Source organism: Chrysemys picta, unplaced genomic scaffold, assembly GCF_011386835.1.
Source record: "Chrysemys picta bellii isolate R12L10 unplaced genomic scaffold, ASM1138683v2 scaf6, whole genome shotgun sequence".
NCBI classification, from domain to species: domain Eukaryota; kingdom Metazoa; phylum Chordata; order Testudines; family Emydidae; genus Chrysemys; species Chrysemys picta.
In genome coordinates, this window is record NW_027052713.1 from 491,555 (window position 1) to 502,136 (window position 10,582).

Below are 10,582 nucleotides of genomic sequence, written 5' to 3' on the forward strand. Positions count from 1 at the left end.
TCTAGTAACCTCCAGTGACAACCCCCCTCCTTGAAGGATGAGCTCCTGCTATCTCCCCCTCAGTGCCCTTGACAGCTGTTCCACCTCCAAACCACAGCTCAAGTTATTAGTATCTTTGGACACAGACTGGCTAACCTAGTGAGGAGGGCTTTAAACTAGGTTCGACGGGGACAGGTGAGCAAAGCCCACAGGTAAGTGGGGAACATGGAGACCGGGGAGATGGGTCAAAAACGAGAGGGAGTGTGGGCTATATTGTCAGAGGGAAAGGAGGGTAAGGACAAAACTGGGAGGAAACATCAAACCAGTATCTTAGATGCCTATATACAAATGCGAGAAGTATGGGGAATAAGCAGGAAGAACTGGAAGTGCTAATAAATAAATACAACTATGACATTGTTGGCATCACTGAAACTTGGTGGGATAATACACATGATTGGAATGTTGGTGTGGATGGGTACAGCTTGCTCAGGAAGGATAGACAGGGGAAAAAGGGAGGAGGTGTTGCCTTGTATATTAAAAATGTACACACTTGGACTGAGGTAGAGATGGACATAGGAGACGGAAGTGTTGAGAGTCTCTGGGTTAGGCTAAAAGGGGTAAAAAACAAGGGAGATGTCATGCTAGGAGTCTACTACAGGCCACCTAACCAGGTGGAAGAGGTGGATGAGGCTTTTTTTAAGCAACTAACAAAATCATCCAAAGCCCAAGATTTGGTGGTGATGGGGGACTTCAACTATCCGGCTATATGTTGGGAAAATAACACAGCGGGGCACAGACTATCCAACAAATTCCTGGACTGCATTGGAGACAACTTTTTATTTCAGAAGGTTGAAAAGCTACTGGGGGGAAGCTGTTCTAGACTTGATTTTAACAAATAGGGAGGAACTAGTTGAGAATTTGAAAGTAGAAGGCAGCCTGGGTGAAAGTGATCATGAAATCATAGAGTTTGCAATTCTAAGGAAGGGTAGAAGGGAGAACAGCAAAATAGAGACAATGGATTTCAGGAAGGCAGATTTTGGTAAGCTCAGAGAGCTGATAGGTAAGGTCCCATGGGAATCAAGACTGAGGGGAAAAACAACTGAGGAGAGTTGGCAGTTTTTCAAAGGGACACTATTAAGGGCCCAAAAGCAAGCTATTCCGCTGGTTAGGAAAGATAGAAAATGTGGCAAAAGACCACCTTGGCTTAACCATGAGATCTTGCATGATCTAAAAAATAAAAAGGAGTCATATAAAAAATGGAAACTGGGACAGATTACAAAGGATGAATATAGGCAAACAACACAGGAATGCAGGGGCAAGATTAGAAAGGCAAAGGCACAAAATGAGCTCAAACTAGCTACGGGAATAAAGGGAAACAAGAAGACTTTTTATCAATACATTAGAAGCAAGAGGAAGACCAAAGACAGGGTAGGCCCACTGCTTAGTGAAGAGGGAGAAACAGTAACAGGAAACTTGGAAATGGCGGAGATGCTTAATGACTTCTTTGTTTCGGTCTTCACCGAGAAGTCTGAAGGAATGCCTAACATAGTGAATGCTAATGGGAAGGGGGTAGGTTTAGCAGATAAAATAAAAAAAGAACAAGTTAAAAATCACTTAGAAAAGTTAGATGCCTGCAAGTCACCCGGGCCTGATGAAATGCATCCTAGAATACTCAAGGAGCTAATAGAGGAGGTATCTGAGCCTCTAGCTATTATCTTTGGAAAATCAGGGGAGACGGGAGAGATTCCAGAAGACTGGAAAAGGGCAAATATAGTGCCCATCTATAAAAAGGGAAATAAAAACAACCCAGGAAACTACAGACCCCAGTGAGTTTAACTTCTGTGCCAGGGAAGATAATGGAGCAAGTAATTAAGGAAATCATCTGCAAACACTTGGAAGGTGGTAAGGTGATAGGGAACAGCCAGCATGGATTTGTGAAGAACAAATCATGTCAAACCAATCTGATAGCTTTCTTTGATAGGATAACGAGCCTTGTGGATAAGGGTGAGGCTGTGGATGTGGTATACCTAGACTTTAGTAAGGCATTTGATACGGTCTCGCATGATATTCTTATTGATAAACTAGGCAAATACAATTTAGATGGGGCTACTATAAGATGGGTGCATAACTGGCTGGATAACCGTACTCAGAGAGTTGTTATTAATAGTTCCCAATCCTGCTGGAAAGCCATAACGAGTGGGGTATCGCAGGGGTCTGTTTTGGGACCGGCGCTGTTCAATATCTTCATCAACGACTTAGATATTGGCATAGAAAGTACGCTTATTAAGTTTGCGGATGATACCAAACTGGGAGGGATTGCAACTGCTTTGGAGGACAGGGTCATAATTCAAAATGATCTGGACAAATTGGAGAAATGGTCTGAGTTAAACAGGATGAAGTTTAACAAAGACAAATGCAAAGTGCTCCACTTAGGAAGGAACAATCAGTTTCACACATACAGAATGGGAAGAGACTGTCTAGGAAGGAGTACGGCAGAAAGGGATCTAGGGGTTATAGTGGACCACAAGCTAAATATGAGTCAACAGTGTGATGCTCTTGCAAAAAAAGCAAACCTGATTCTGGGATGTATTAACAGGTGTGTTGTGAGCAAGACACGAGAAGTCATTCTTCCGCTCTACTCTGCTCTGGTTAGGCCTCAGCTGGAGTATTGTGTCCAGTTCTGGGCACCGCATTTTAAAAAAGATGTGGAGAAACTGGAAAGGGTCCAGAGAAGAGCAACAAGAATGATTAAAGGTCTTGAGAACATGACCTATGAAGGAAGGCTGAAAGAATTGGCTTTGTTTAGTTTGGAAAAGAGAAGACTGAGAGGAGACATGATAGCAGTTTTCAGGTATTTAAAAGGGTGTCATAAGGAGGAGGGAGAAAACTTGTTCACCTTAGCCTCTAAGGATAGAACCAGAAGCAATGGGTTTAAAGTGCAGCAAGGGAGGTCTAGGTTGGACATTAGGAAAAAGTTCCTAACTGTCAGGGTGGTTAAACACTGGAATAAATTGCCGAGGGAGGTTGTGGAATCTCCATCTCTTGAGATATTTAAGAGTAGGTTAGATAAATGTCTATCAGGGATGGTCTAGATGGTATTTGGTCCTGCCACGCGGGCAGGGGACTGGACTCGATGACCTCTCGAGGTCCCTTCCAGTCCGATTATCTATGAATGTATGAAAAAAACACTGTTCTCCACCCCCACCCAGGTTGGCCAGGGAGGCGGCTCTAGCAGGGGGGGCAGGAGGGATTCTGGCAGCAGTGAAGTGGGTTGCGGGGAAGTTGAGATCTTGACCCAAGTCATCCCAGACACTAATGCTAAGCCACAGGATGGCAGCATCTAGTGTCAGTGGAGTCCAAACACTATTTCAACCCCACAGTTTTCGAGGAACAGGAGAAAGGGCAAAAGAAGTAAGAGATGAAGAGAAAGGAAGGAGGGATGGAGGAAAAGGTAAAACAAAAAGGACAAACCCTAATGTCCCCAGTGATTCTACGGCACAAAATCCAAGGGATGGAATAAAATTCTGCCATCTTAAACTACTGTTTTCCATGCCTAGAATTCAGCTGGCACCAGATGGATCAGACTGAGCAGCTGCCAAAACCTCTTGGAGGCTCTTACCTTCTAAACAGGGACGTCTGTTTTCTAGTAAAATCAGTAAAAGGAAAGGAGAAAACTCTAAAGAGGCTTCTGCACGCACTCACGTACGTGAACCCTAATACTCTCTGTCCTCAAAGAGAGACCTCGAGAAGGAGACTTGCTGAAGCAAAGCCACAGGGGTCTCTGAGGTTTCCCTGGCCCTGTGCTCCTGTCCTGCCAGGCTGATGTCAGCATCTCTCTCTGAGGTCACCACCTCCCTAACACATTTGACCAATAAGCTGACATCCTGCAAAAGGCCTTTGTGATGTCACTGCCACACCCAACCAAACCCTCAAGTGCTAATGTCCTGCTGCTGGCCTGACACTTTGAAGGTTTGAGGTTGTCATAACTATAAAGGGAAGGGTAACAGCTGTCCTGTGTACAGTACTATAAAATCCCTCCTGGCCAGAGACTCCAAAATCCTTTTCCCTCTAAAGGGTTAAGAAGCTCAGGTAACCTGGCTGGCATCTGACCTAAAGGACCAATAAGGGGACAAGATACTTTCAAATCTTGGGGAGGGGAAGGCTTTTGTTTGTGTTCTTTGTTTGTGTGGGTGTTCGCCCTCGGGACTGAGAGGGACCAGACATCAATCCAGGTTCTCCACATCTTTCTAAACAAGTCTCTCCTATTTCAAACAAGGCGTGTTAGTTTTCCTTTGTTTTCTCAACTTATAAATGTAGCTTTTACTAGAGTGTTTATCTTTGTTTGCTGTACTTTGAACCTAAGACTAGAGGGGAGTCCTCTGAGCTCTTTAAGTTTGATTACCCTGTAAGGTTAATTTCCATACTGATTTTACAGAGATGATTTTTACCTTTTTCTTTAATTAAAAGCCTTATTTATAAGAACCTGATTGATTTTTCCTTGTTTTAAGATCGAAGGAGTTTGGATCTTGATTCACCAGGAGTTGGTGGGAGGAAGGAGGGGGGATGGTTAATTTCTCCTTGTTTTAAGATCCAAGGGGGTTGGATCTGTATTCACCAGGGAATTGGTGAAAGGTTTCTCAAGGCTACCCAGGGGAGGAAATTAGCCTTGGGATGGTGGTTAAGCTTAGAAGTTTTCATGCAGGCCCCTACATTTGTACCCTAAACTTCAAAGTGGGGATACAGCCTTGACACAGGTACTCTCTGTGGATCACCCCACTCAATGCGTCTTCATTCTAGGTAGCAAGCCGGCTAGACAGTAAAACATCACAGGCTGCTCCCAATACTACACTCAGTGTTTCCAAAATTAGTAGACTTTATGGCCACAAGAGACCTTTAGAGCATCTCATCTAAGCCCCTGCATATCATAGGCCTCCTGTATAGTACAATAGTTACTCTTTGGGCACACACATTCCAGAAAGGCATCTAGTTTCATTCAATGACATCAAGAGATGGAGAATCCACCACTTTCCCTTTTAGTGAGTGCCAGGGGGCTCCATTTCCCCTTCCACTAGCTCCCCATTTACAGTGAGCCAGAGCAGTACCTGCAACAGGGAGCGGGAGTTGCTGAAGGCAACTAGCAGGGGGGGCAGGAGGGATTCTGGCAGCAGTGAAGTGGGTTGCGGGGAAGTTGAGATCTTGCCCCAAGTCATCCCAGACACCAATGCTAATCCACACGATGGCAGCACCTAGTGTCAGTGGAGTCCAAGCACTATTTCAACCACACAGGTTTGGATGAACTCCCCACAAAGGGAGGTGAAGAGCACCCCCAGCAACACACAAACACACACAGACACACAAACCACTCCCGGTGGTGGGAGGGGAACAGGAGAAAGGACAAAAGAAGTAAGAGATAAAGAGAAAGGAAGGAGGGAGGGAGGAAAAGAGCCAAACCAGGGGGAGGTAGCAGGAGCTCACCCTAGAAGGAGGGGGATTGGCACTGGAGGTTACTAGAAAGGACAAGAAGACTCCATTCTGGGTTTCAGGAGGTGAATTTATCCCTCAGTGTTGGGCAGGTGCTGAGTGGAAATACTGCCCCAAGTCATCCCAGACACTAATGCTAAGCCACAGGATGGCAGCATCTAGTGTCAGTGGAGTCCAAGCACTATTTCAACCATACAGTTTTGGATGAACTCCCCACAAGGGGAGGTGAAGAGCACCCCCAGCAACACACACACAAACACACACACACACTACTCCTGGTGGTGAAAGGGGAACAGGAGAAAGGACAAAAGAAGTAAGAGATGAAGAGAAAGGAAGGAGGGATGGAGGAAAAGGTAAAACGAAAAGGACAAACCCTAATGTCCCCAGTGATTCTACGGGACAAAATCCCAGGGAGGGAATAAAATTCTGCCATCTTAAACTACTGTTTTCCATGCCTAGAATTCAGCTGGCACCAGATGGATCAGACTGAGCAGGTTCCAAAACCTCTTGGAGGCTCTTACCTTCTAAATAGGGACGTCTGTTTTCTAGTAAAATCCGTCAAAAGGAAAGGAGAAAACTCGAAAGAGGCTCCTGCTCACACTCACATACGTCAACCCTAACACTCTCTCAGTCCTCAAACAGAGACCTCGAGAAGGAGACTTGCTGAAGCAAAGCCACAGGGGTCTCTGAGGTTTCCCTGGCCCTGTGCTCTTGTCCTGCCAGGCTGATGTCAGCATCTCTCTCGGAGGTCACCACCTCCCTAACACCTTTGACCAATAGGCTGACGTCCTGCAAAAGGCCTTTGTGATATCACTGCCACACCCACCCTTCCCCGGAAGTGCTAATGTCCTGCTGCTGGCCTGACACTTTGAAGGTTTCAGCTACTCTCTGTGGATCACCCACTCAATGCCTGTTCATTCTAGGAAGCAAGCCGGCTAGATGGTAAAACATCAGAGGCTGCTCCCAATGCTACACTCAGTGTTTCCAAAATTAGGGGACTTTATGGCCAGAAGAGACCTTTAGAGCATCTCATCTAACCCCTTGCATACCATAGGCTTGCTGTATAGTACAATAGTTACTCTTTGGGCACAAACATTCCAGAAAGGTATCTAGTCTAAATTAAATGACATTAAGAGATGGAGAATCCATCACTTTCCCTTTTAGTGAGTGCCAGGGGGATCCATTTCCCCTTCCACTAGCTCCCCATTTACAGTGAGCCAGAACAGTACCTGCAGCAGGGAGCGGGAGTTCCTGAAGGCCTCAGAGGCGCAGCACCTGCAGTGTCTCAGGCACGTGGCGTAAGTGCAGGATGATGCGGAGCTGGTGCATCATTTTGGCCCTGACGTCCTCCTGCTGCAAGGGAACGAGAACCTGTCAGAGACTCAAAGGCCCCGAGGAATCAGGGGGAATTAAGGGAACCTGGAACCAGCAGTATTTCCACCCAGCACCTGCCGATCAATGAGAGATGAATTCACCTCCTGAACCCCAGAATGGAGTCTTCTTGTCCTTTCTAGTAACATCCAGTGCCAACCCCCCTCCTTCTAGGGTGAGCTCCTGCTTCCTCCCACTCAGTGTTCTTGACAGCTGTTCCACCTCCAAACCAAACCTCAAGTTATCAGAACCCTCTTCTCCACCCCAACCCAGGTTGGGCATGGAGGCGGCTCTAGCGGGGGGGCCGGAAGGAATTCTGCCAGAAGTGAAGAGGTTGAGGGGAGGTTGAGATCTTGCCCCAAGTCATCCCAGACACTAATGCTAAGACACAGGATGGCAGCATCTTGTGTCAGTGGAGTCCAAGCACTATTTCAACCCCACAGTTTTAGAGGAACTTCCCACAAGGAGAGGTGAAGAGAACCCCCAGCAATACACACACAGACACACACACACACACCACTCCTGGTGGTGGGAGGGGAACAAGAGAAAGGACAAAAGAAGTAAGAGATGAAGAAAAAGGAAGGAGGGATGGAGGAAAAGGTAAAATGAAAAGGACAAACGCTAATATCCCTAGTGATTCTACGGGATAAAATCCAAGGGACGGAATAAAATTCTGCCACCTTGAACTAGTGTTTCCCATGCCTAGAATTCAGCTGGCACCAGATGGATCAGACTGTGGAGGTTCCAAAACCTCTTGGAGGCTCTTACCTAATCAACAGGGAAGTCTGTTTTCATAGAATCATAGAATCATAGAATATCAGAGTTGGAAGGGACCTCAAGAAGTCATCTAGTCCAACCCCATGCTCAGAGCAGGACCAATTCCCAGCTAAATAATCCCAGCCAGGTCTTTGTCAAGCCGGGCCTTAAAAACCTCCAAGGAAGGAGACTCCATTTTTTTTTCCCCATCTTATATGGAACCAATCACCAGAGACCCCAACCATCGAAAAATCCCCAAATGTGCTTTGTTGCTTTTAACTAATTTCTAGTAAAATCAGTAAAAGGAAAGGAGAAAACTCGAAAGAGGCTCCTGCTCCCACTCACATACGTGAACCCTAATACTCTGTCAGTCCTCAAAGAGAGACCTCGAGAAGGAGACTTGCTGAAGCAAAACCACAGGGGTCTCTGAGGTTTCCCTGGCCCTGTGCTCCTGTCATGCCTGGCTCATGTCAGCATCTCTCTCTGAGGTCACCACCTCCCTAACACCTTTGAGCAATTCACCTCCTCAACCCCAGAATGGAGTCTTCTTGTCCTTTCTAGTAACCTCCAGTGCCAACCCCACTCCTTGTAGGATGAGCTCCTGCTACCTCCAGCTCAGTGCCCTTGACAGCTGTTCCACCTCCAAACCACAGCTCAAGTTATCAGAACCCTCTTCTCCACCCCCACCCAGGTTGGGCAGGGAGGCGGATCTAGCAGGGGGGGCAGCAGGGATTCTGAAAGCAGAAAAGTGCGTTGCGGGGAGGTTGAGACCTTGCCCCAAGTCATCGCAGACAGTAATGTTAAGCCACAGGATGGGAGCATCTAGTGTCAGTGGAGTCCAAGCACTATTTCAACCTCACAGTATTGGATCAACTTTCCACAAGGGGAGGTGAAGAGCACCGCCAACAACACACACACACACACACACACACACACACACACACACACACTCCTGGTGGTGGGAGGGGAACAGGAGAAAGGACAAAAGAAGTAAGTGATGAAGAGAAAGAAGGAGGGATGGAGGAAAAGGTAAAACGAAAAGGACAAAACCTAATGTCCCCAGTGATTCCACGGGACAAAATCCCAGGGAGGGAATAAAATTCTGCCACCTTGAGCTAGTGTTTTCCATGCCTAGAATTCAGCTGGCACCAGGTGGATCAGACTGAAAAGGTTACAAACCTCTCCGAGGCTCCTAACTTCTTAACAGGGACGTCTGTTTTCTAGTAAAATCAGTAAAGAGAAAGGAGAAATCTCGAAAGAGGCTCCTGCTCGCACTCACATACGTCAGCACTAATACCCTCTCAGTCCTCAAAGAGAGACCTCGAGAAGGAGACTTGCTGAAGCAAAGCCACAGGGGTCTCTGAGGTTTCCCTGGCCCTGTGCTCCTGTCCTGCCAGGCTGATGTCAGCATCTCTCTCTGAGGTCACCACCTCCCTAACACATTTGACCAATAAGCTGACATCCTGCAAAAGGCCTTTGTGATGTCACTGCCACACCCAACCAAACCCTGAAGTGCTAATTTCCTGCTGCTGGCGTGACACTTTGAAGGTTTGAGGTTGTCATAACTATAAAGGGAAGGGTAACAGCTGTCCTGTGTACAGTACTGTAAAATCCCTCCTGGCCAGAGACTCCAAAATCCTTTTCCCTCTAAAGGGTTAAGAAGCTCAGGTAACCTGGCTGGCATCTGACCTAAAGGACCAATAAGGGGACAAGATACTTTCAAATCTTGGGGAGGGGAAGGCTTTTGTTTGTGTTCTTTGTTTGTGTGGGTGTTCGCCCTCGGGACTGAGAGGGACCAGACATCAATCCAGGTTCTCCACATCTTTCTAAACAAGTCTCTCCTATTTCAAACAAGGCGTGTTAGTTTTCCTTTGTTTTCTCAACTTGTAAATGTACCTTTTACTAGAGTGTTTATCTTTGTTTGCTGTACTTTGAACCTAAGACTAGAGGGGAGTCCTCTGAGCTCTTTAAGTTTGATTACCCTGTAAGGTTAATTTCCATACTGATTTTACAGAGATGATTTTTACCTTTTTCTTTAATTAAAAGCCTTATTTTTAAGAACCGGATTGATTTTTCCTTGTTTTAAGATCCAAGGAGTTTGGATCTTGATTCACCAGGAGTTGGTGGGAGGAAGGAGGGGAATGGTTAATTTCTCCTTCTTTTAGATCCAAGGGGGTTGGATCTGTATTCACCAGAAATTGGTGGGAGGAAGGAGGGGGGATAGTTAATTTCTCCTTGTTTTAAGATCCAAGGGGTTTGGATCTGTATTCACCAGGGAATTGGTGAAAGGTTTCTCAAGGCTACCCCGGGGAGGAAATTAGCCTTGGGATGGTGGTTAAGCTTAGAAGTTTTCATGCAGGCCCCTACATTTCTACCCTAAACTTCAAAGTGGGGATACAGCCTTGACACAGGTACTCTCTGTGGATCACCCCACTCAATGCGTCTTCATTCTAGGAAGCAAGTCGGCTAGACAGTAAAACATCAGAGGCTGCTCCCAATGCTACACTCAGTGTTTCCAAAAGTAGGAGACTTTCTGGCCACAAGAGACCTTTACAGCATCTCATCTAATCTCCTCCATATCATAGGCCTCCTGTATAGTACAATAGTTACTTTTTGGGCACACACATTCCAGAAAGGCATCTAGTCTTCATTCAATGACATCAAGAGATGGAGAATCCACCACTTTCCCTTTTAGTGAGTGCCAGGGGGCTCCATTTCCCCTTCCACTAGCTCGCCATTTACAGGGAGACAGAGCAGTACCTGCAGCAGGGAGCGGGAGTTGCTGAAGGCCTCAGAGGCGCAGCCCCTGCAGTGTCTCAGGCACATGGCGCAAGTGCCGGATAATGCGGAGCTGGTGCATCACTTTGGCCGTGACGTCCTCCTGCTGCAAGGGAACGAGAACCTGTCAGAGACTCAAACGCCCCGAGGAATCAGGGGGAATTAAGGGCACCTGGAACCAGCAGTATTTAAACTGACTACCTGCCCACCACTGAGG